The sequence below is a fragment of the Narcine bancroftii genome, chromosome 2 (genome assembly GCF_036971445.1).
Source record: "Narcine bancroftii isolate sNarBan1 chromosome 2, sNarBan1.hap1, whole genome shotgun sequence".
In the NCBI taxonomy this organism is placed as follows: domain Eukaryota; kingdom Metazoa; phylum Chordata; class Chondrichthyes; order Torpediniformes; family Narcinidae; genus Narcine; species Narcine bancroftii.
Genome location: NC_091470.1, coordinates 327594436 through 327616059, shown reverse-complemented (window position 1 = coordinate 327616059; position 21624 = coordinate 327594436). Strand labels below are relative to the sequence as shown.

The window sequence follows — 21624 nt, the reverse complement described above, 5'->3', positions numbered from 1 at the left end:
CCAATCGTGTCAGAGGTTTGGATCTGGAGCTCAGGCTGCTGATCATTTGGACTGGACTCTGTGTGGCTGTGGCAGCACTGGAGGCAAATCCATTGACACTTAGGGGATTCTCTCTTGCTTCTCTTTCTCTGACTGTAAGAAGCACCAGGCAATTTTTGCCGATGGCAAATCTGTCTGTCTTATGGCAGGCAAATACAAATTCCATGTAATATTTCACTGTTTTTATTACATGACAATAATGGAATATTGAATCTTAAAACCCTCATGATCACCTGACCAGGAGAATATGCAAAATCAACACGAACAGCTCTGAGAGTTAGGGTGCAACCTGTGTCACTGGAGCTAAGAAAGCAGCCCTGACAGCTGTGCCAATGTCTTGCCCACCAAGCTGTGTCAAGTGTGCTTCTAAAAATGAACATCCTCATTAGACCTGTGCAGGTATGGTTTTGGCAAGAAGATTTTATTATGCAGCCATCAATGCTGATTTGATGCCACCTGCTGCTGTGTCAGAACTCAAGACTCCAGTTCCTGCCAGCTCTCAACTCCTCATGTGTTCACCCGCACCACCCACCGCCCCCACCACCTTACTTAAGGTGATGTAAAGTGAACCTGAATTATTGGTGATTGATTTATATTGATCTATGGACAGACATAATTTGTTTAATTAGTTTAGTGGAAATCCCCTGGGGAATAAATACAATTGCAAGCTTGAGTGAACAGAAAGTCTGTGTCCATATGAACTGGAGGAATTTGATGAGACTATGAGCAAAATTTGAAGCTCATGGAAGTATTGTAAATAATGCAAATGGAAGCAAAGATTAAATGATCGTATGGCAATGTACCTGAATCTTGACAGTTGTATTAAAAAAATATAGAACTGTACCTCCAAATATGTGAAAAAGCTAGAAATGGCCGCTATACGAGTCCATCTACTGTAAATAGACAATGAATATGACATGGCTAAATTTAGAAAATAATCGCCAAGGCTTATTGGAAGGTTTCCTGATCATATTGGGGTTTTGAAGCTGAAGCTCAGGTTGCCAATGGTGCAGCTGTAGAGGGTGTGGGAATGCTGGAGACAAACCCGCAACTTTTCTGAAGGGAGTCTCTTTTGTTTCTCTTTCTCCTATGGTTAAAGAATATCATGTATATTAACTTTCTAATGTATTACTACATGGCAATAAAAGGAAACTTTAAATCTTTGGACACTGAAACAAAACCCCAAAATTCTAGAACCCTCTATTGTCAGCCTCCATCTCTGGAAAGAGAAACAGAGGCAATATTTTAGGTCCAAGAGGAGTAGGGGTACAGATTCGTGGATGATTGTAATCACTTCTGGGGAAGGGCTGACCTGTACAAAAAGGATGGCTGCACCTGAACTGGATCAGTTCGTGGAATGACGGAGTTGTGGCTGATACAGAGACTTGGCTGGTGGAAGGACAGGATTGGCTAATGCAGATACCGGGAGTTAGGTGTTTTTAAAGGAATAAACTGGGAGGTAAGAGAGGGGGGAGGGGGAGGGGGAGTAGCACTATTGGTTAGGGATGGTATCACAGCTGTAGAAAGGGAGAGTGCTGAGGAGGGAGTGTCTATTGAATCAGTGTGGATGGAAGTCAAAAACAGAAAGGGTGCAATCACTAGTTGTAGTGTACAGACCCACAAATAGCCCTCAAGACACAGAGGGACAGATAAGTAGGCAGATTTTGAAATGGTGCAGAAATTACAGGGGTGTAGCTATGGGAGACTTCCCTAATATTGACTGGCACCTCCTGACTGAAATTTGTCAGGTGTGTCCAAGGATTCCTGTCACAGTATGTGGACCAGCCGATGAGAGAAGAGGCCATACTGGATCTAGCACTGGGTAATGAACCTGGTCAGGTGGCGTCCTCTCAGTGGGGGAGCATTTCAGTGATAGTGACCACATAGCATCGCTATGGACAAGGATATAAGGCAGGAAGAATGGGAAAGTGTTTATTGACGAAGGGATAATGATGATGGGATGAGGCAGGAACTAGGGAGATTAAATTTGGAACAGATGATCATGGGAAAAAGCACAGAAGTAATGTGAAAGATGTTAAGGGACCACTTGCACCTGATAGATTTGTTCAACTGAGACAGGGAAAAGATGGTAGGAAAAGAGAACCTGGTTGACAAAACAGGTGAAGTAGCTAGTTAAGAAGAAGAGCGAAGCATACATTAGATTTAGCAAGCAGGAAACAGGAAGGGCTCATGAAAATTATATGGTAGCCAGGAAAGAACAAGAAAGGACTTAGGAGAGCTCAAAGGGGGCATGAGAAGGCATTGACAAGCAGGATATTTTATTTCTTTTCAAAGAATGAAAGAGAAATATGATACATCTTCAAATAGTCTTTTTTCTTATTGTCAAATTAAAGCTTTTGGACATATTTTGCAGTTACCTAGCTGGTTTAAGTTTGAAATTTTGCTTACTGAGGATGGTAAGAAGGGATTTATATCTGAGATGTATGCTTTTCTACAGAATAAAATGTTTAAGCCGGATATACATAAATCTAGATTGAATGGGAGAAAGATTTAGGTAGACTTATTCCTCAGAATGATTTGATGAATTTATGTAGGGAAAGTAAGACTAAAATTGTAAATGTAAGGTATTGATTAGTTCATTATGATTTTATTCATCAATTATATTTAACTCCAGAAAAACTAAGGAAATATAATTTTATTTCTTTGGACTTATGTTTTAGGTCTCATAAGGACATAGGTTCTTTTTTACATTCTACTTGGTCATGTGAAACAGTGAAACCTTTTTGGAATAAACAAGGAATTTCTAGAAGTTATTTTGAAAGTGAAGTTTTTACTAGTTCCTGTGGTGTTTTTGTTGGGTAATATTAAGAGGATTAGTTTAGAATTAAAATTAAATAAATTTCAAATCACTTTTTTGATCGGCATTCGCTGTGACTAGAAAATGTTTGGCAATTACTTGGAAAAATTAGACTGATTTGAGTATTCAGAGATAGCAGATGGAGTTGAGGTCGTATTCCATTGGAAAAGATAACATATAATTTACGTGATAATTATCTTTTTTTATCGTTATTTGGATTATATGGGGTTGGATTATTAAATCCCCTAGCGGCACGTTAGTGGTGTTGCTCCAAACCATGGGAATTAACTGATGAATTTTGATGTTATGTGATCTCCCTCTTTCTTTTTCCTTCTTTTTTCTTTTGGTGTAGGTTAGAGGGGGGTGGGTTGGGGTGGGTGGGTTAAGGAAGGGGTGAGGGTTGTAGGGGATTAGTTTTAAAATATCATGTATGTATTTTGTGTTGTTTTTCAAATTTTATTCACCAGTTGTATGTTTAAACATACGCATCATGATTCAATAAATAAAATTTTCCAAAAAAATGAAGGCCTTGGCAAGTAGTATTAGGGAGAAGTATTCTATGAATACATGAAAAATAGAAGGATAAAGAGAGTGAAGGGTAAAGGAGGCAACATGCCTGGAAGCCAAGGAAGTTGGGGAGGTTCTAAATGAATACTTTGCTTCAGAAATCACCAGAGAAAAGGACCTTGATCAGGGTGAAGTCAGAATAAAACAGGCTTGTGTGCTGGATGGTGTTGAGATTAGGGAAGAGGAAGTGATGGATCTTCTTAAAAACATTAAGAATGATAAGTACCCAGGTGGCTGTGAGAAGGAAGGGAAGAGATAGCTGGGGCATTGGCTATGATCTTTGAGTCCTCCTTGACTACAGGGAGGTGCTGGAAGATTGAAGAATCATAAATGTGGTCCTCTTGTTGAAAAAAGATAATAGGTAGAATCCTGGAAACTATAGACCCAGTGAGTCTTACATCAGCAGTGTGCAAACTATTGATGTGGGTTCTTAAGGACAGGATTTGTGAGCATTTGGAAAAGTGCAATCTACTCAAGTATAGTCAGCATGGCTTTGTAAGGGGAAGGTCATGTTTCACAAGCCTAGTTGATTTTTTTGAGAAAATAACAAAAGAAATATATGGATTTTAGTAAGGCATTTGGCAAGGTTCCCCATGAGAGACTTGTTCAGAAAGTCATTAGCATGGGATCCATGGAAGTTTAGCTGCATGGATTCAGAATAGGCTTGGCTTTAGAAAGCAAGAATAGAAGTGGACGGAAAGTTTTCTGTCCAGAGGTCAGTGACTAGTGAAGTTCTGCAGAGATCTGTTCTGGGACCCCTTCTCTTGGTGATTTTTATAAATAACCTCAATGAAGAAGGAGAATGATTGGTTAATAAGTTTTTAGATGATACAAAGGTTGGAGAAATGTGGATGGTGCTGAAGATTGTCATAGATTACAGAAGGGTATAGACAGGATGTAGAGTTGGGCAGAGAAATGGCGGATGGAGTTCAATCCAGATAAGTCTGAGGTGATGCATTTTGGAAGGTCAAACCAGAAGTCTGAGTACAGGTTTAATGGTCAGATACTTAACAGTGTGGAGGAACAGAGAGACCTTGTGATCCAAATCCATACATCTCTCAAGGTTGCCACTCAGGTTGATAGGATAATTAAGAAGGCCTATGGGATGTTGGGCTTCATTAGTTGGGGGAATGAGTTCAAGAGTTGAAAGGTCATGATGCAACTCTACAATCTATGATGAGAATATCCTCAGAGTATTGTGTTCATTTCTGGTCACCTCATCATTGGAAAGATGTGGAAGCTATGGAGAGGGCGCAGAAGAGATTTACCAGGATGTTGCCTGGATTGGAAAGTCTTATGAAGTAAAGTTAGCAGAGCAAGGACTTTTCTCTTTGGAGAGAAGAAGAAAGAGAAGTGACTTTATAGAGGTCTGCAAGATTCTGAGAGACATAGATAAGGTGGACAGCCAGCGGCTTTTTCCTTGGGCAGGAATAGCAAACACAAAGTGAAGGGAGGAAAGTTTAGGGAAGACACTAGTGGTGTTTTTGTTTTTTTTTACACACAAAGAGTTGTGGGTGCCTGGAATGCCTTGCAGAAGTGGTGGTGGATTCTGAAATATTAGAGAAAATAAGAGGCACTTAGACAGGCATATGGATGGAAGAAAAATAAAAGGTTACGAGATAGAAAGGGTTTAGTATTTTTTTGGTGGAATATATAGGTTTCCACAACATCAAGGGCCAAGGTGTTGCTGTAGTGTTTTATGTTTATGGGATACTGGCCTACAATATTTAGATGATAAGAGAGTAGAAAGCATCTCATATCCATACCAAGCCTTGGTTAGATCACATCTGAAATATTGTATTTTTTGTAAAATTTAGAGATTAGCACAATAACAGGCCCTTCTTGCCCATGAGCATGTGCTGGCCCTAATGCACCCATGTGATCAATGTTTAAAATCTTAAGAATATTGGCTTTGGAGGAAATTCAGTTCAGATCTACCAGTATAACATTTGGACTTCATGGGTTAAACAATGAGGAGAGTTTGTGCATGTCAGGAAATCAAAAGAAATTGATGGAATGAAACTATTCCAGTCGTTAGAGAATCCAGCTCCTGAAAATGTATTCAGAAGTTGAAATCAGCCCATTTAGAAGTTAAGTTATGCAGATATCTACATGTTTCCCCATGAGAAACAACTTACAACTTTAAAGATGATATTGCTAAAGTTTCGTTAACAAGGAGTATTGGAGGGATAATGGAATTTGATCGGACATTGTCCAAGAAGGTTGAGTGTGGCAAGAACTAAAGGATATAGATTAAGGTTGAAAGGTGAAATGTTTAAAGGAAACACTAGGGGGACTTCTTCACTCAAAGGGTGGTGAGAGTGTAGAATGAGGTGCTAGCAGAAATGGTGGGGGTTGGTTTGATTTCAACATTTAAAATAAATTTGGGATCAGTACATGGATGGGAGCAGTATGGAGGGATATGATAGATGAGAGCAGTTAGAGTAATAGTTCAGCACAGACTAGATGGGCCAAATGGCCTCTATCTATGCTGTAGTGTTCAATAATTCTATCAGCTATTATCTAAATTTACAGTTGCATTCAAAATTCATACATTCCCATAAATTAATTTAATTCCACTTTCATTAGCTTTTTTCTATGAGTATTCCAAGATACACAACCAAATCCAACAAAATTAGTTAGGCCCAATAATCCAGCCACCGATCTAATTAACAAAGTTGGTCACTAGAGGGTGATAGATCACCATCTAAGCAAGCAAACCCTTGAAATCTATAAAATGGTTGGCTGTGATTTGCATAGCTCAGGTGCCTGGACATCCTTAATTAGGAACCTTAAGTTAAGCCAAATATCAGATTTTCTAAGAGCATCTTCAAACTATCAAAACACATGCAGATATTGCTGATGAGCATTTTCAAAAGTTGAGAAACCAAGGTCATGAAATATATGATTCCATACATAATGATACAAATACCAATTTAAACAAGATTGGAATAAAACAGTTCACCATGAGAGTTCAGTAACATGCCTGTTTTTCAAATTGCCACAGAAGAAAATTAGTTTTTAATGTCATAAGATTAAAAAAAAGGAATGATGGACCAACAGAGGTTATTTTTTTGATAAACCAATGGAGAAAGGCTTTGATTTCAATGCAGTAACTACATGTGGACCATTAAGCAAGAAAAAAGGAATATTCAAAACAGAATGTATGATAAATATGACACCTATTACAAAACTGAAGATTGTTAAAGAGTGCTGAGAGATTCATCACATATGCCATCTGTCTCCATCTCACTTGGATGTCAGCCTTTGGGGTCAGTGTGGAGTCCTCCCTGAGAACTGTGGGAAGGTTGCATAGATGACTTCTTCTGGTAAAGAAGGAGGGGGTAGTGTCTGTTTCATGGTTAACTCTTCGAGGTGCTCAGACATGGCGACCCGCACCCCACAGCTGCTCCCCTCATCGGGAACATCAAACACTGAAACACTAACTGTTCTACCTCCCGAGGAGACCAAACATTCTTGGCCACTGCAACATTACCATCAAGAACACTCCCACTCCACATCATGCCTGTACTTTGGGATGTCGGACCACCAGGCTGAGCTTGTTCCTGCATACAGACAGGAACTGAAGAGCACAGAACCAGTAGAAACCATTGAACAGAGATGGTCTGGAGAGACAGAAGAGCAGCTTTGGAACAGTTGTAGACTGGGCCATGTCCATGGACTTACCAGCAGACCTGAAGTAAAATGCCACAGTTATTACCAACTTCAAGAATATGTTCCCACTCAGCCTATCCAACTACTGTACATCCTGACTAGAAGTTATGGATGAATCAAGAGATTCCCAACCTGCTGAAGACCAGATCTGTGACTTTCAGATCAGATGATTTAGGAACATACAGAAAGTGCAGGTTCAACATCTAGAAATCCATTATCAAAACAAAAAGACAATAATAGGCTAAGCTGGCATCTCGTCCTATAAGACGAAACAAGGTATTATTATTAACTGCAATACATCTCTTCCAAGTGAACTCAATGCCTCCATGCTTGCTTTGAAAGGAAAAACAACAATGCACCCTCAAAAGCCCCCACATGCCCTATTGACTCTGTGCTCCTAGTTTCTGAGGTTGACATGTGTGGCACATTAGCATGAGAGTTAGTATTTCCTGTTATAGAGCAGAGATCGGGACTGGGGTTCGAATCCAGTGCTGTCTTTAAGGAGTTGGTATGTTCACCCAGTGTCTCAGTGGGTTTTCCCCATGAGCTTAGGTTTCCTCCCACCATTTAAAACAGATCAGCAGTTTAAGTTAATTGGATATAATTGGGCATCCTGGGCTCATGGGCCTAAATGGCCTGTTACTGTGTATATGTCAAAATCTTTTTTTTAAATCTTCAGAGGAAGTCCAGCCAGGCAGAGTGAAGGAGGTGTGGAAAAACTGATGCAATGCACAAAATGCGAGAGGAACTTAGCAGGTCAGGCAGCATCTGTGGAAGGCAATATATGGTCAACGATTCAGGCCAAAACTCTTCATCAGGAATAGCAAGAAAGGGACAGAATCCTGAATAAAAGTGGGGAGGGGGGTGTAAGGAGGAGGGCGAGCAGATGATTGGTGAACATACATTGAAGGGGGAAGAAATGGGAAAAACCATGACAGTGTACCTGGTCAGGTCCTTGAAACCTGCGTGGAGCAAACGGCTGGAGTTTCTGCAGACATTTTCAACTCTTACTGCTACAATCAAACGACCCACTTGTTTCAAAAGGCCACCGATTGTACTGCCGCCCTAAAGTGCGAGGTAAACTGCCTCGACAACTATGAGCCAATGGCACTTACATCTACCATCATGAAGTGCTTTAAGGGGTTGATTATGGAGCAAATCAACTTTTTTTCAGGAAGGACCTGCCATCATAACAGATCAACAGCTGATGCTGCTTCAATGGCCCTCCACTCTGTGTTACATCACATTAAGCTACATTGACTACACCTTGGTGTTTATCACCATCATACAAGCAAAGCTTTCAGTTGGTTGTTTTTCCAGACTCTTTTGTGTAGTCTTCCAAAGGCGCTATTTGCCTTGGCGAGTCTGTTGTCTATCTCATTGTCGATCCTTGCATCCGATGAAATGGTGCAGCCGAGATAGGTAAACTGGTTGACTGTTTTGAGTTTTGTGGGCCCGATGGAGATGTGGGGGGGCTGGTAGTCATGTTGGGGAGCTGGCTGATGGAGGACCTCAGTTTTCTTCAGGCTGACTTCCAGGCCAAACATTTTGGCAGTTTCCGCAAAACAGGACGTCAAGCGCTGAAGAGCTGGCTCTGAATGGGCAATGGAAGCGGCAAAGATTAGCGTATACAGAGCCGTTGTCATACCAACACTCCTGTTCGGCTGTGAATCATGGGTCGTTTACCGGCATCACCTACGGCTCCTAGAATGCTTCCACCAGCGTTGTCTCTGCTCCATCCTCAACATTCATTGGAGCGACTTCATCTCCAACATCGAAGTACTCGAGATGACAGAGGCCGACAGCATTGAATCCACGCTGCTGAAGATCAAACTGCGCTGGGTAGGTCACATCTCCAGAATGGAGGACCATCGCCTTCCCAAGATCGTGTTATATGGCGAGGTCTCCACTGGCCACCGAGACAGAGGTGCACCAAAGAAGAAGTACAAGGACTGCCTAAAGAAATCTCTTGGTGCCTGCCACATTGACCACCACCAGTGGGCTGATATCGCCTCAAACCGTGCATCTTGGCGCCTCACAGTTTGGCGGGCAGCAACCTCCTTTGAAGAAGACCGCAGAGCCCACCTCACTATCAAAAGACAAAGGAGGAAAAACCCAACACCCAACCCCAACCAACCAATTTTCCCTTGCAACCGCTGCAACCGTGTCTGCCTGTCAGCCACAAACGAGCCTGCAGCTGACGTGGACTTTACCCCTCCATAAATCTTCGTTCGCGAAGCCAAGCCAAAGAAGAAGAAAAAACAAGCAAAGCTAATTATCAAATTTAGGGACCTAGGACATTTTCATCCCTCTGCAACTGGACCCATTACTTCCTCATCAGCAAACCCCAATCAGTGCAGACAGGGCCGGTGCTAGGAATTGCGGGGCCCAATTAAAAAATTGATAGCAGGTCCTCTAATCTACAAAAGTTGAAATTGATGTTTTATATTTCGTGTAGTATGTCAGTCTTAGCCAAAAAGCATTAAATGCTTGATATACTAAATGTTGAAAGACAATATGAAAGTTTTATTTTTTAAGTTAAAACAATTACAGACCTACCGTTTATGCACAGATCTTTTAAAAACAGACTTTTCTGGCTTTTTTATTTGCAAAATCTTTCAAAATAATTTCAAAGTCAATGGTTTTAGTAATGTCATTTTCTATAGATAGCATCCCCAAATTGTTTAGTCCCTCTTGTTTAGTCCCTCAATAGGTGCTTCTTTCTTCCCCCTCAATAGGTGCTTCTTTCTTCCCCCTCAATAGGTGCTTCTTTCTTCCCCCTCAATAGGTGCTTCTTTCTTCCCCCTCAATAGGTGCTTCTTTCTTCCCCCTCAATATGTTTTAATCAGTTTTAGTTTTGAAAAACTTCTTTCGACAGATGCAACTGTTAAGGCCATTGTTAAGTAAATCTTCAAAGCAATAAAAACATGAGGAAATGCTGTGAATCGATTGTTTACTACCAGGTATTCAAACAGAGCTTGAGGCTTCACGACACTGAAGGGAAGAAAAGTTTTCAGAGCTTCAAGTTCTTCGGCCAACAGATAACCATCCACATCTTTAGTTGTTTCAGTAACTATCCCTCCACCAGTGCTCTGTTTTAGTGTGGTATCAGTTAAATCTGCTTTAAGGTCTGCTGTGTTTCCTTATTTCCGCCTTTTGTAAGCTTTGAAAGTTATCTAAAAATCCAAATAATTTTACATGGTTTTTAAGCTGCTTAAATCTAGGCTCTAAAGATTGAATAGCTTAGTCTGGTACTAAACTGAAGCACTGAGCTCTGTGCTTCTTTTGGATCCTCTAAAGCTTGATCTTTTGCCTCATATGAAAACATTCTTTTCCTTCTACGTAGTTTTTTTTCTTGAAATTGTCTAAACTCCAATGGTCATTCAACAGCTTCAGCCAATTCATTTGCGCCTATTAGGACATCATTAAAACTGCCCTCTCTATAAATTCTTAGCCATGATAATAATTTTTCAAATGACTCCATGCCTTCATCGATGTCCTTTGTTTCACCTTATAGTTCCTTGGTTACATAGTTAACTTTAAAAAGTACTTCATGCCAAAATATCAAAGAAACTAAAAATTTGTAGTCTTTTAGCTGGTTTGCTAAAGATTCAGCTTCTACTTTTACCTTGGGCTCATCTGTTATCTCTGATATTTCCACAAGTGCATCATATACTTCTCCAATCTGATAACGAATAGCTTTAACACAATCAATCCGACACTCCCACCTTGTATTGCTCAAGTGTTTCACTGATAACCCAGGTAGATGTTTGTTAAAAACTGCCCACCTCTTAGTTGATGCTGAGAACAATATGTAGATCCTTTGCAAGATCCCAAAAAATGTTATAGCATCTGGACAACACTTGGCTACATCTCCGAGTAAAAGGTTATAATTGTGACATGCACAGGGTACAAAGAAAGCTCTTGAATTATCCTTCAACAGTCATGCTCGTTTTCCAGATGTGTGACCTTGGCCTCTAATGTCCTTCACCTCTAAATGTAATTCCTTCAGTGTGTTTAATAATGTTTTATATAAATCTTCTCCGTGCTACTTTCAACCTGCATAAACTTTATGAAATGTTCATAAATACCTGAAGGAGACAAGTTACCATCAGACACATACCTGATCGTTAGAAATATTTGCTCTTGGTGACTCATATCAGGTGTGCAGTCGAAAATTATGGCGCAGTACTTAGCTGCTTTTACATGTTTCAGCTGTAGCCATAATGTCTAGAAGTTCATTCTGAGTATCTTTTCCTAAATAGTGATTATGAATTTTGTGGGTTTTGACTTTTTGCAAATGTTCTTCAAGAACAGGATCAAACTTTCCAAACAGCTCAACAAGACCTAAAAAGTTTCCATTGTGTAGACTCTCATTTCCAACTTTTTCCTCTGTTCCTCTAAATGCTAGATTTCTCTCAACAAGAAACTGCGCTATTGCTACTAGCCTTTTGAATACTTGCTGCCAGTGCTTTGCATGTTCATTGACGATTATTTCAAGCTCTTCGTCAATTGTCTGTCCACTACAAAGTCTTTGGTGTAACTCCCAGAAACTCCATGTGGCTTCCCAATGGCTTTTAGAATTTTCATGCTCACACAACCTTGTATGAAGATCAGACCAGTTGTTGAATCCGCTTGTTGATAATGCACTGGTTGTGTTCTTACTAAAAAGTTTACAATAAAAGCAATAAATTCTATCAGCTGACTGAGAGTATATAATCCAAAGTCTTTCTACACACTCCCCATTTGAAAGTTTCCTCTTACAGTGAAACTTTGAAAAACACAATCCCTTTTCATTTCGTGAAAAGTTGTTCACTGGAATAGGAGGATCTTTCATTGTTAAATAATCTCTTACATTTTGATTTATGTATGCTGGCCAGTTGGTTGGGTCATCATAAATGTTAATTACAACTATACTCATGGATGATCTATCATTGCATGATGTTTGGACTTGGTCTTTTTTGGCTTTAAGCGAACTTTCCGCTTTGGCAGTCTTCTGGTGTATTGAGATCGTCTTCAATTTGATTCACAGCTGTGTCATCCTTTTCTAACTTGCTATCAATTTCATCATTGTATTCATCAACTGTAATTGGACTCAAGGCTGTATTGTCATTTTCTGAATTGTTTTTGTTTTCTTCATCCTCAATACATGGGCGCTTCGAAGACGGAGTGACAAGGAATTTTGTGATAGCACCTCTATGTTTTTCATTTTCAGCTTTGGCCAGTGCTCGTTTCTGGTTGCTGTTTAAATACTTATGCCCTTTGTCTCTATCTCTGCTTGTGCTTGCCATGTAAAATGACATATAAATTTTAAGCTGCTAATTCTCTGGGCTATATTTTTAAGGTAAAAAAGGTAAAAAGAAGTATATTTTAAAATGTTTAGACTTAAAATTACAAAAAAAACTTGACGTTAGCAATTTGTTATAAAATTGGACTCGACATCCCTGATAACATGTCCACGTTGTTCCAACAGTGGAACAATGTTGTCATGGCCATGGGTACAACATAAGAAACCAACGTCAATCCCATGTCATTTTGCTCATTAGCTTTACGTTGTTCCAACGTCAGCTGCTAACCTTGGAACAACACACCCAACTCTCAACTTGTGAACGCCACAGAACAGCAAAACAAGCGACCGATTCTGGATTTGATGAATGATGACAACTTCGAATAAGGTAAGGATTGCCTTCTTTTAGTAATGGTTAGGTTGGTTAGGTTAGTTAGGTTAGGTTAGTTAATTAAGGTTACATTCCGGAATGGGGGGGATGCACTTTAATTTTGCCATTTTGTTTAGCTGATTTTCTCGTCAAATGTCTAGCGCTAGTTTGTCGCTAGATATTTGGCTGGTTGACCGATGGAGATGTGGGGGGGGGGGGCTGGTCATCATGTTGGGGAGCTGGCTGATGAAGGACCTCAGTTTTCTCCAGGCTGACTTCCAGGGCAAACATTTTGGCAGTTTCCGCAAAACAGGACGTCATGTGCTGGAGAGCTGGCTCTGAATGGGCAACTAAAGCGGCATCATCTGCAAAGAGTAGTTCATGGACAAGTTGCTCTTGTGTTTTGGTGTGAGCTTGTAGGCGCCTCAGATTGAAGAAACTGCCATCCGTGCGGTACCGGATGTAAACACCATCTTCATATTTGAGGTCTTTATTGGCTTGTTTCAGCATCATGCTGAAGAAGATAGTAAAGAGGGTTCGTGCGAGGACGCAGCCTTCCTTCACGCCGTTGTCAATGGAGAAGGGTTCGGAGAGCTCATTGCTGTATCTGACCAGACCTTGTTGGTTTTCGTGCAGTTGGATAACCATGTTGAGGAACTTGGGGGGGCATCCGAGGCGCTCTAGTATTTGCCAAAGCCCTTCCGTGCTCACGATGTCAAGGCTTTTTCCATCAGCCAGCTCCCCACCATGACCACCAGCCCCCCCATATCTCCATCAGGCACACTGAACTCAAAACAGTCAACCAGTTTACCTACCTCGGCTGCACCATTTCATCTGATGCAAGGATCGACAAAGAGATAGACAACAGACTCGCCAAGGCAAATAGCGCCTTTGGAAGACTACACAAAAGAGTCTGGAAAAACAACCACCTGAAGAAACACACAAAGATCAGCGTGTACAGAGCCGTTGTCATACCCACGCTCCTGTTCGGCTCCAAATCATGGGTCCTCTACCGGCATCACCTATGGCTCCTAGAATGCTTCTATCAGTGCTGTCTCCGCTCCATCCTCAACATTCATTGGAATGACTTCATCACCAACATCAAAGTACTCGAGCTGGCAGAGTCCGCAAGCATCAAATCCATGCTGCTGAAGACCCAACTGCACTGGGTGGGTAACGTCTCCAGAATGGAGGACCATCGCCTTCCCAAGATCGTGTTCTATGGCGAGCTCTCCACTGGCCACTGAGACAGAGGTTCACCAAAGAAGAGGTACAAAGACTGCCTAAAGAAATCTCTTGGTGCCTGCCACATTGACCACCACCAGTGGGCTGATATCACCTCCAACCGTGCATCTTGGCACCTCACAGTTCGGTGGGCAGGAACCTCCTTTGAAGAAGACCGCAGAACCCACCTCACTGACAAAAGACAAAGGAAGAAAAACCCAATACCCAACCCCAACCAACCAATTTTCCCTTGCAACTGCTGCAACCATGCCTGCCTGTCCTGCATCGGACTTGTCAGTCACCAACGAGCCTGCAGCAGACGTGGACATACCCCTCCATAAATCTTCGTCTGCGAAACCAAGCCAAAGAAAAGAAATTTGGCTAGAAAATCGGCGGAAAAACTGATGCGTGTAATGGATGAAATTCGCCCCCGAAGAAAACAATTTCTGCATGGTCAAGCTAAACTGCACCTCTTCCAAATCACCAAAAACGTGAAATAGGCTATATTAAGCCCTGGCAGTGCATGCAATAGCATAGTTAGTAACAATAGCCTAGTACTATCTTGATACTAAATCAAACCACTGCAAAATTATGAAACAATGACAGAGGCAGCCTTGCTAAGAATATTGGGATCTAGTAAAGATGAATAACCCCAAGATGTACAGTACATGACCCAATAGCTGAATAACCTTGTAAACCAGCTCGTAAAGTTGTAGGCTATAACCCCCACAGTGACTTAGCCTAGTAAAGATCAACTTAAACTAACCTAACTTCGGGGTTATTCAACTTTACAAGACCCGAACATCCCAACCAATTCCATCTACAATTGCTAACTTTGTCAGAAATTCTACGCTTAGGCCTAGGCTATTTACGTTCAGGCTAACTGCTTAAGCCTAGGCTATAGGCTAGGCCCTAGGCTAGCATGATGTGATCTCAATTTCATATTAAAGTACAAGTTCTCTTATTGATTAGCCTATAGCCTGTTTTAATTTTGATAATAATAAGAGATGCTTCATCAGCTCCTGAATACATCTATCTTACTGGGTCAAATGAATACGAAACATGAAATTTTTGGCTAGGGAGACAAAGGAGGCCTATAGCCAGTAGTTTAATCGAAGACATATTTCCTAAAAATATTTCACTGAGATAATACGATCAATTAAGGGCAATAACTTCATGAATTCACTGACAAATCCCTCAGTTTATAAGGCCTATAGTATTATTATTTTCTTACCAGTTTAAACAAAGTCCGTCACAGTGTTCTCTGCTCAAAGCCTGGGCTCAAACACGTTTGCGGGGCCCCCTTGAGGCGCAGGGCCCAATTTGAGTAAGACCAAGGAAATTATTGTGGACTTTAGGAATGGAAGCGATCACTCACCTATCTTCATTAATGGACAGCTGTGGATACAGTTAATACCTTCAAATTCCTGGGAGTCCACACTTCGGAGGCCCTATGGCAGATGCCATCTCTCTGGCCCTTCACAAACCCCTGGAACACCTGGATGGCAAAGACACATACATCAGGATGTTTCTTATTGACTACAATTTGGCTTTCAGTGCTATCATCTCCTAAAAGCTAATAAGCAAACTCCAAAGCCTGGGCCTCAATACCCCATTGCGGATTTGGATTCTGGATTTCCTCATCGCCAGACCCTAGTCAGAGAGGATTGGCAAAAAAAATCCCCTTTACAATCTCCATCATCGTGGGAGCACCACAGTAACCCCCCCCAATTTACTCGTTGAACACAAGTGACAATGTAGCTATGTGCAACAAAACACCATATACAAGTTTTCCAATAATGCCACCATGAGTCACCATACAAGAGGGAGAGTGAACATCTGGCTGAATGGTGTGCTAACAACATCCTCGCACTCATTGTCACCAAGACAGAGGAGCTCATCGTAGACCTCAGGAAAGGGAAGTCAAAATTATACTATCCAGTAATCATTGTGGGATAAAGAGGAGAGGGTTAGCCACTTTAAATTCCTGGGGATTACCATCTTGGAGGACCTGTGCTGGACCCATCATATTAACGCCATTGTGAAGAAAGCACATCATCACCTTTATTTCCTCAGGAGTTTGCGAAGGATCAGTATGTCATTGATAAGCTTGGCAAACTTCTACAGATGTGTAACAGAAAGTGTGCTAACCGGCTGCATCATAATCTGGCATGGGGGCACAAATACTTCCGAGAGAAAAATCCTACAAAAGGTAGTGGACTCAGCCTAGTACATCACAGGCAAATCTCTCCCCATCATCAAGAACATCTACATGGAACATTGCCACCTGGAGCAGCAGCAATTGGCAAGGATCTACACCACCAAGGTGTTATATGAGATTACATCAGGTTCGGTGGTTTTACAGAGAAGCGAGTCCAGACACAGGCTAAACAAATAAAGGGAGATCTTTATTCCACATATATGGGTTTTTTTTGAAAACTTTATTTAAAAGATTTTAAACAACTTAATCAAATATAACAGAAAAAAACATTTTTTCTGTATATATATATATATATATATATATATGTGTAAACAAAAACCACCCACCCTCCCACCCCTTAAGCCAGCCCCCTTAAGGGGAGCCAAATATAAAGATAATACAGTGATCATAAAGAATATTTCAAAGTATTTCTAAATTCATATACTCCAAATAAGAAGACCACATTTTAACAAAAAATCAATAATTATGGTGCAGATTACATGTAATTTTTTCATAATAATACAATTTCTCAACTCATTCTGCCAGTGTGTTATATTAATCTCCACATTATCCTTCCAAGTACTAGCTGCACATTTTCGTGCAGATAACACTGACGTACAAATGCAATTTGAAATTTATCCAACCCTAATCCTTTCAAAGAAACCATATATCTCAACAAAAAGATTGATGGATCTAACGGTAATTTAATCTTATATAATTTTTCCAAAACCAATCTAATTCCTTTCCAAAATGGTTATACTTTAAAACAAGACCAAACAGCATGCAAAAAAGTTCCAGTACATAGTCCACATCTAAAACAAGAATCTGAATTACTAAATCCATATTTTTTCAATTTCTCTGGAGTCAAATATAACTGATGTAAAAAATTATAATTGACCGTTTCATAACGTTCATTTGTTACTTTAGTTACATTATCAAAACATATAACCTCCCAATTATCTTCCAGAAAAATATAAGTTAAATCACTTTCCCATTTAAGCCTAGATTTCTCCCATTCCGGTTTATCCATATTATCCTGTAACAATTGGTACATATCTGAAATATAACCTTTCTTAGGTACAGAAGAAATCAAAGACTCAAATTTCATCAACATGGGTAAATTCATCTCTTTACCATAATTATCTTTTACCAAAGCTCTGAGTTTATAATACACAAACAAAGAATTTACAGATATATCAAATTTCTCCCTGAATTGAATAAAATAAAGAAATTGGCCTTCTTCAAAACTGTCCTGAATTATCTTTATGCCCTGAGAATTCCATCTCTTTAAATGATTATTAAACATTGAAAAAGGAATAAGCTGGTTAAGATATAACGGGGTTTGAATTAGTAATTTACCCTTTGATCCTAAAACCCTGTTTCTTTTAACCCATATCCTTAACAAATGTTTTAATACCGGCATATCACATTCCCGCAATAAATCCACATTCCATTTAAATATAAATATAAATATAAATATCTCAACTTCAGATATACAAGCCATTTCCACCTTTGTCCAATTCAGAGATTGGTCCATATCCATCAATCTGCTAACAAATTTCAACTGAGCTGCATCATAATAATTTTGAAAGTGAGGTAACTGCAATCCACCTTAAAGCATATTTCCATGTAAGTTTATGTAAAGCTACTCAGGCTAATTTTCCTTTCCACAAAAACTCCCGCACTGCCCTATTCAGGTCCTGAAAAAACCCTTTGAAGATAAACATGGTATAGACTGAAACAAATATTGAATTCGAGGAAAAATATTCATTTTAACACAATTTACTCGACCAATTAATGTTAACGGAAAATCTTTCCATTTAATCAAATCGATTTTAATCCTTTTAAATAAAGGGAAATAATTCAATTTATATAAAGACTGGTAGTCTGCATTTACTACCACTGCCAAATATTTAATTCTATCTGACCACTTCAATTTTATACTTTATATTCTGAATAATTTCCATCCCCAACTGGCAATATTTCACTCTTATCCCAATTTACTTTATATCCAGTTGCTCTCCAAATTTTAACAAACAATCTTGTAAATATTTCAAAGACTGTTCCGGTTCTATCAAATATACCAGCACATCGTCTGCAAATAAATGAATCTTATATTCATCCTCCCCAATTTTCATTCCCTTAATCTCATTTTTCTGTCTTATGGTCTGAGCTAATGGTTCAATAGCCAATGCAAATAAGCTTGGTGACAATGGACAACCTTGTTGAATCAAATACGTTAAATGATAAGGAAATGTGACCATTTGTCACCACCCTAGCAGTTGGATTTGTAGAAAAGGCCTTAATCCAGTCTATAAAATAAGGTCCAAAATTAAACTTCTCCAACACGTTAAACAAAAAATTCCACTCGACCCTATCAAAGGCTTTTTCCGCATCCAGCACAACCACCATTGGATGGTGAGGTTGCTGTCTACATGCATTGACTAATGTTATCAATCTCAGAATATTATCAGACACGTTTCTATTTTTAATAAAACCTGTTTGATCTATATGTATCAGCTTAAGTAAATATTTGGCAAGTCTATTTGCTAACACCTTCACTATAATTTTATAATCTACATTTAATAAAGGAATAGGTCTATATGAAGATATTTTCAATGGGTCCCTATCTTTCTTAGGAATCACAGTAATTATAGCACTTAAACAAGATTCTGGTAACAACTGCTTCTCTATTACTTGCTGCAACACATCTCCAAATATAGAGGATAAATCTTCATAAAATATTTTATAAAATTCAACAGAAAATCCATCATCTCCTGGCGACTTTCCATTTGGCATCTCTTGTATAGCCTCTTTAATCTCAAAATCCATAAATGGAGCTTCCAATTCTTTAACCTCATCCTCCCCTAAAACAGGTAAATTTAATTTAGATAAATAGGATTTGATAGAACCAGCATCCTGCTTTCCCTCAGAAGTATATAATTTTTGATAAAATGAATAAAACTGATCATTAATTTCCTGAGGTTTATAGGTAACTATTGAATTCTTTTTCACAGCATTAATAATTCATAATGTCTGTTTCATTTTTAATTGCCATGCTAATACCTTATGAGCTCGCTCACCCAGTTCGTAATAACGTTGCTTAGATCGGTAAAGTAGATGGTCAAACTGATAAATTTGTAAAGTATTATAACGTAATTTCAACTTAATTAAAGCAGATTTTTTTTATCTTCTGTAACATCTTTCTGAAATTCCTTTTCCAATTCAGCAATTTGTTTCTCTAACATTAAGCTTTCCACTGCATATTGCTTTTTAACTTTCATAGTATAATTAATAATTTGCCCTCGTAAATATGCTTTCAAAGCATCCCACAATACAAAATTACTATGTACTGAATTGACATTCTCAGCCAAAAACAAAGTAATCTGCTCCTTTACAAAAGTAATAAACTCCGGTTTCTTCAATAGCATTGTATTAAACCTCCATCTATATGACAATTGTACTACTTCTGAACCAACACAAGAAAAAAATAACATAGAATGATCCGATATAACCAGAATTCTATACTCAACCTGAAATACTCTACCTTGCAGATGTGCTGAAACAAAAAAAAATCTATTCTAGAAAAGGAATCATGTCTAGAGGAATAAAAATAAATGTCTCTGTAGGGTTTACTCTCCTCCAAACATCAACCAGATTCAAATCCTTCATCAAAGCTCCTATTTGTATTTCCACTTTTGATTTCCTTTTACTTTTTGGAGATCTATCCAATAAAGCACACATGTCAAACTCCGGCCCGCGGGCCGATATAATTATATTTGGCCCGCAAGATCATTTTAAAAATGTATTAGAGGTGGCCCGCCCTGCAGCAAGAGCCGATGCTGTTTTTTGGTAATGTCACCCCCATCATCCTCCTCCTTCATTGCACATCCTTCCCCATTGTAACACGAGAAATTGTAACACGAGAAGTCTGTCGATGTCATCAGCCGGCAAGCCGGTTGGAAGGCTCCCCGCATAACCAGTCACTTCTCCCACCTGTCGAGCGGTGCGGCGGATGGGCGAACGCCTGTGATTTCCTGTCGGCGCGACGGGCATGGCAGGCTGCGCACGGCCCCCGGGCAGCGCGAGCCCCGCATGACTGGCACCGGACGGCCCTTCCACAGCACGAGCGCACTTCTCCCAGTCGCCACGGCCTTCAGCACTTGCACCCGCGCGGACCCCAGGGACGGCTGGTTCGGCCCTGCACGTGAAGAGAGAGATGGTGGCTGTCCGCAAAGGCTGATCGGCAGCACGCTGGGCCTGAGTGGGTGGGTAAGCAGGGGTGGGCAGAGGGTATAGGTGAGGAGTAATGGGCAGGGGAAGTTATGGTGGTGCGAGGGGCAGTTAGAGGGAGGGATGAGTAGAAGGAGGGGTGGATAGGGAAGAGGTAAAAGGGGAGGGGCAGGGCGAGTAGGTGAGGGGTGATTAGAGGGTGAGAGACGGGTAGAGGGAGGAACAGGTTGAGGGGAGAGGCAGTAGAGGGGCGTGTATAGGATGGGGTGGGTAGAGGCAGAGCGAGTGGAGTGAAGGGTGAGTAGAGGTTGGGTAAAGGACTGGTCAGGTAGAAGGATGGTGGGTCGAGGGTGAATAGAGGCCTAGAGCCTGAGGAGTGAGCAGGAAATGCTGAGTCCTGATGCAGGCCAAAATGGACACAGCCTGTGAATGCTGACTACATCTCCACAGGGACCAAATATGTTTCCCTCAGGTCAAGCAAAGGGTGAACTTGAGCTACCTACTCCTGACCTGTAACATTATCCTCCTAAAGTTATATCCTAAGTTTAACATTACATATGTTGAAAGAAGAGAAAACATGCAGATGTTGTTGAAAATTTTCAATAAATATTTAGTTCGGCCCTCGACTTAGTCCAAGTTTTTAATTTTGGCCCTCCGTGAATTTGAGTTTGACACCCCTGCAATAAAGGATCCAAAACACAATTAAAATCTCCCCCAACCAAAATATTATTATTGGCCTGATTAAGCAATAAAAAAGCCTCCGACATAAACCGTTCATCATCTATATTAGGTGCATAAATATTTAACAAAGTCCACGATTCAGCAAAAATTTTACAATTAAACATCAAAACCTTCCCAGCATTTCCTTCAAACGATTCCAATTCAAACGGTAATTTCTTATGAATTAAAATCACTACTCCCTTTACTTTAGAATTAAAAGAAAACACATGCCCAACACAATCTCTCTTCAATTTCAAATGTTCTTTTTCAGTCAAATGTGTTTCTTACAAAAGAGCAATATCAACTTTCATTTTTCTTATATAAACCAAAATTTGTTTACGCTTAATTGGGTTATTCAAACCGTGAACATTAAAAGTTGCAAAATTCAAATTAGACATATCTTAATCTAATAATATATTCCACTACTATAAAATAATGCTCCCCTTCTAATTCCCTTAATATTCTAACCTCCCCCCGTAAATATTAAAAAA

At 40.0% G+C, this 21624-nt stretch overlaps 1 long non-coding RNA gene across 6 annotated transcripts in view; it reads right to left on the bottom strand.

The window, feature by feature from the left end:
- The window catches only part of LOC138755647 (uncharacterized), an 83075-nt gene that overhangs the window by 49461 nt on the left and 11990 nt on the right, over positions 1 to 21624 (bottom strand). For all 6 annotated transcript variants that reach the window (XR_011352447.1, XR_011352446.1, XR_011352445.1 and 3 more), the window contains one exon: positions 15359 to 15478. This is a non-coding gene — a long non-coding RNA (uncharacterized lncRNA). The remainder of the gene's footprint in view (positions 1 to 15358; positions 15479 to 21624) is intronic.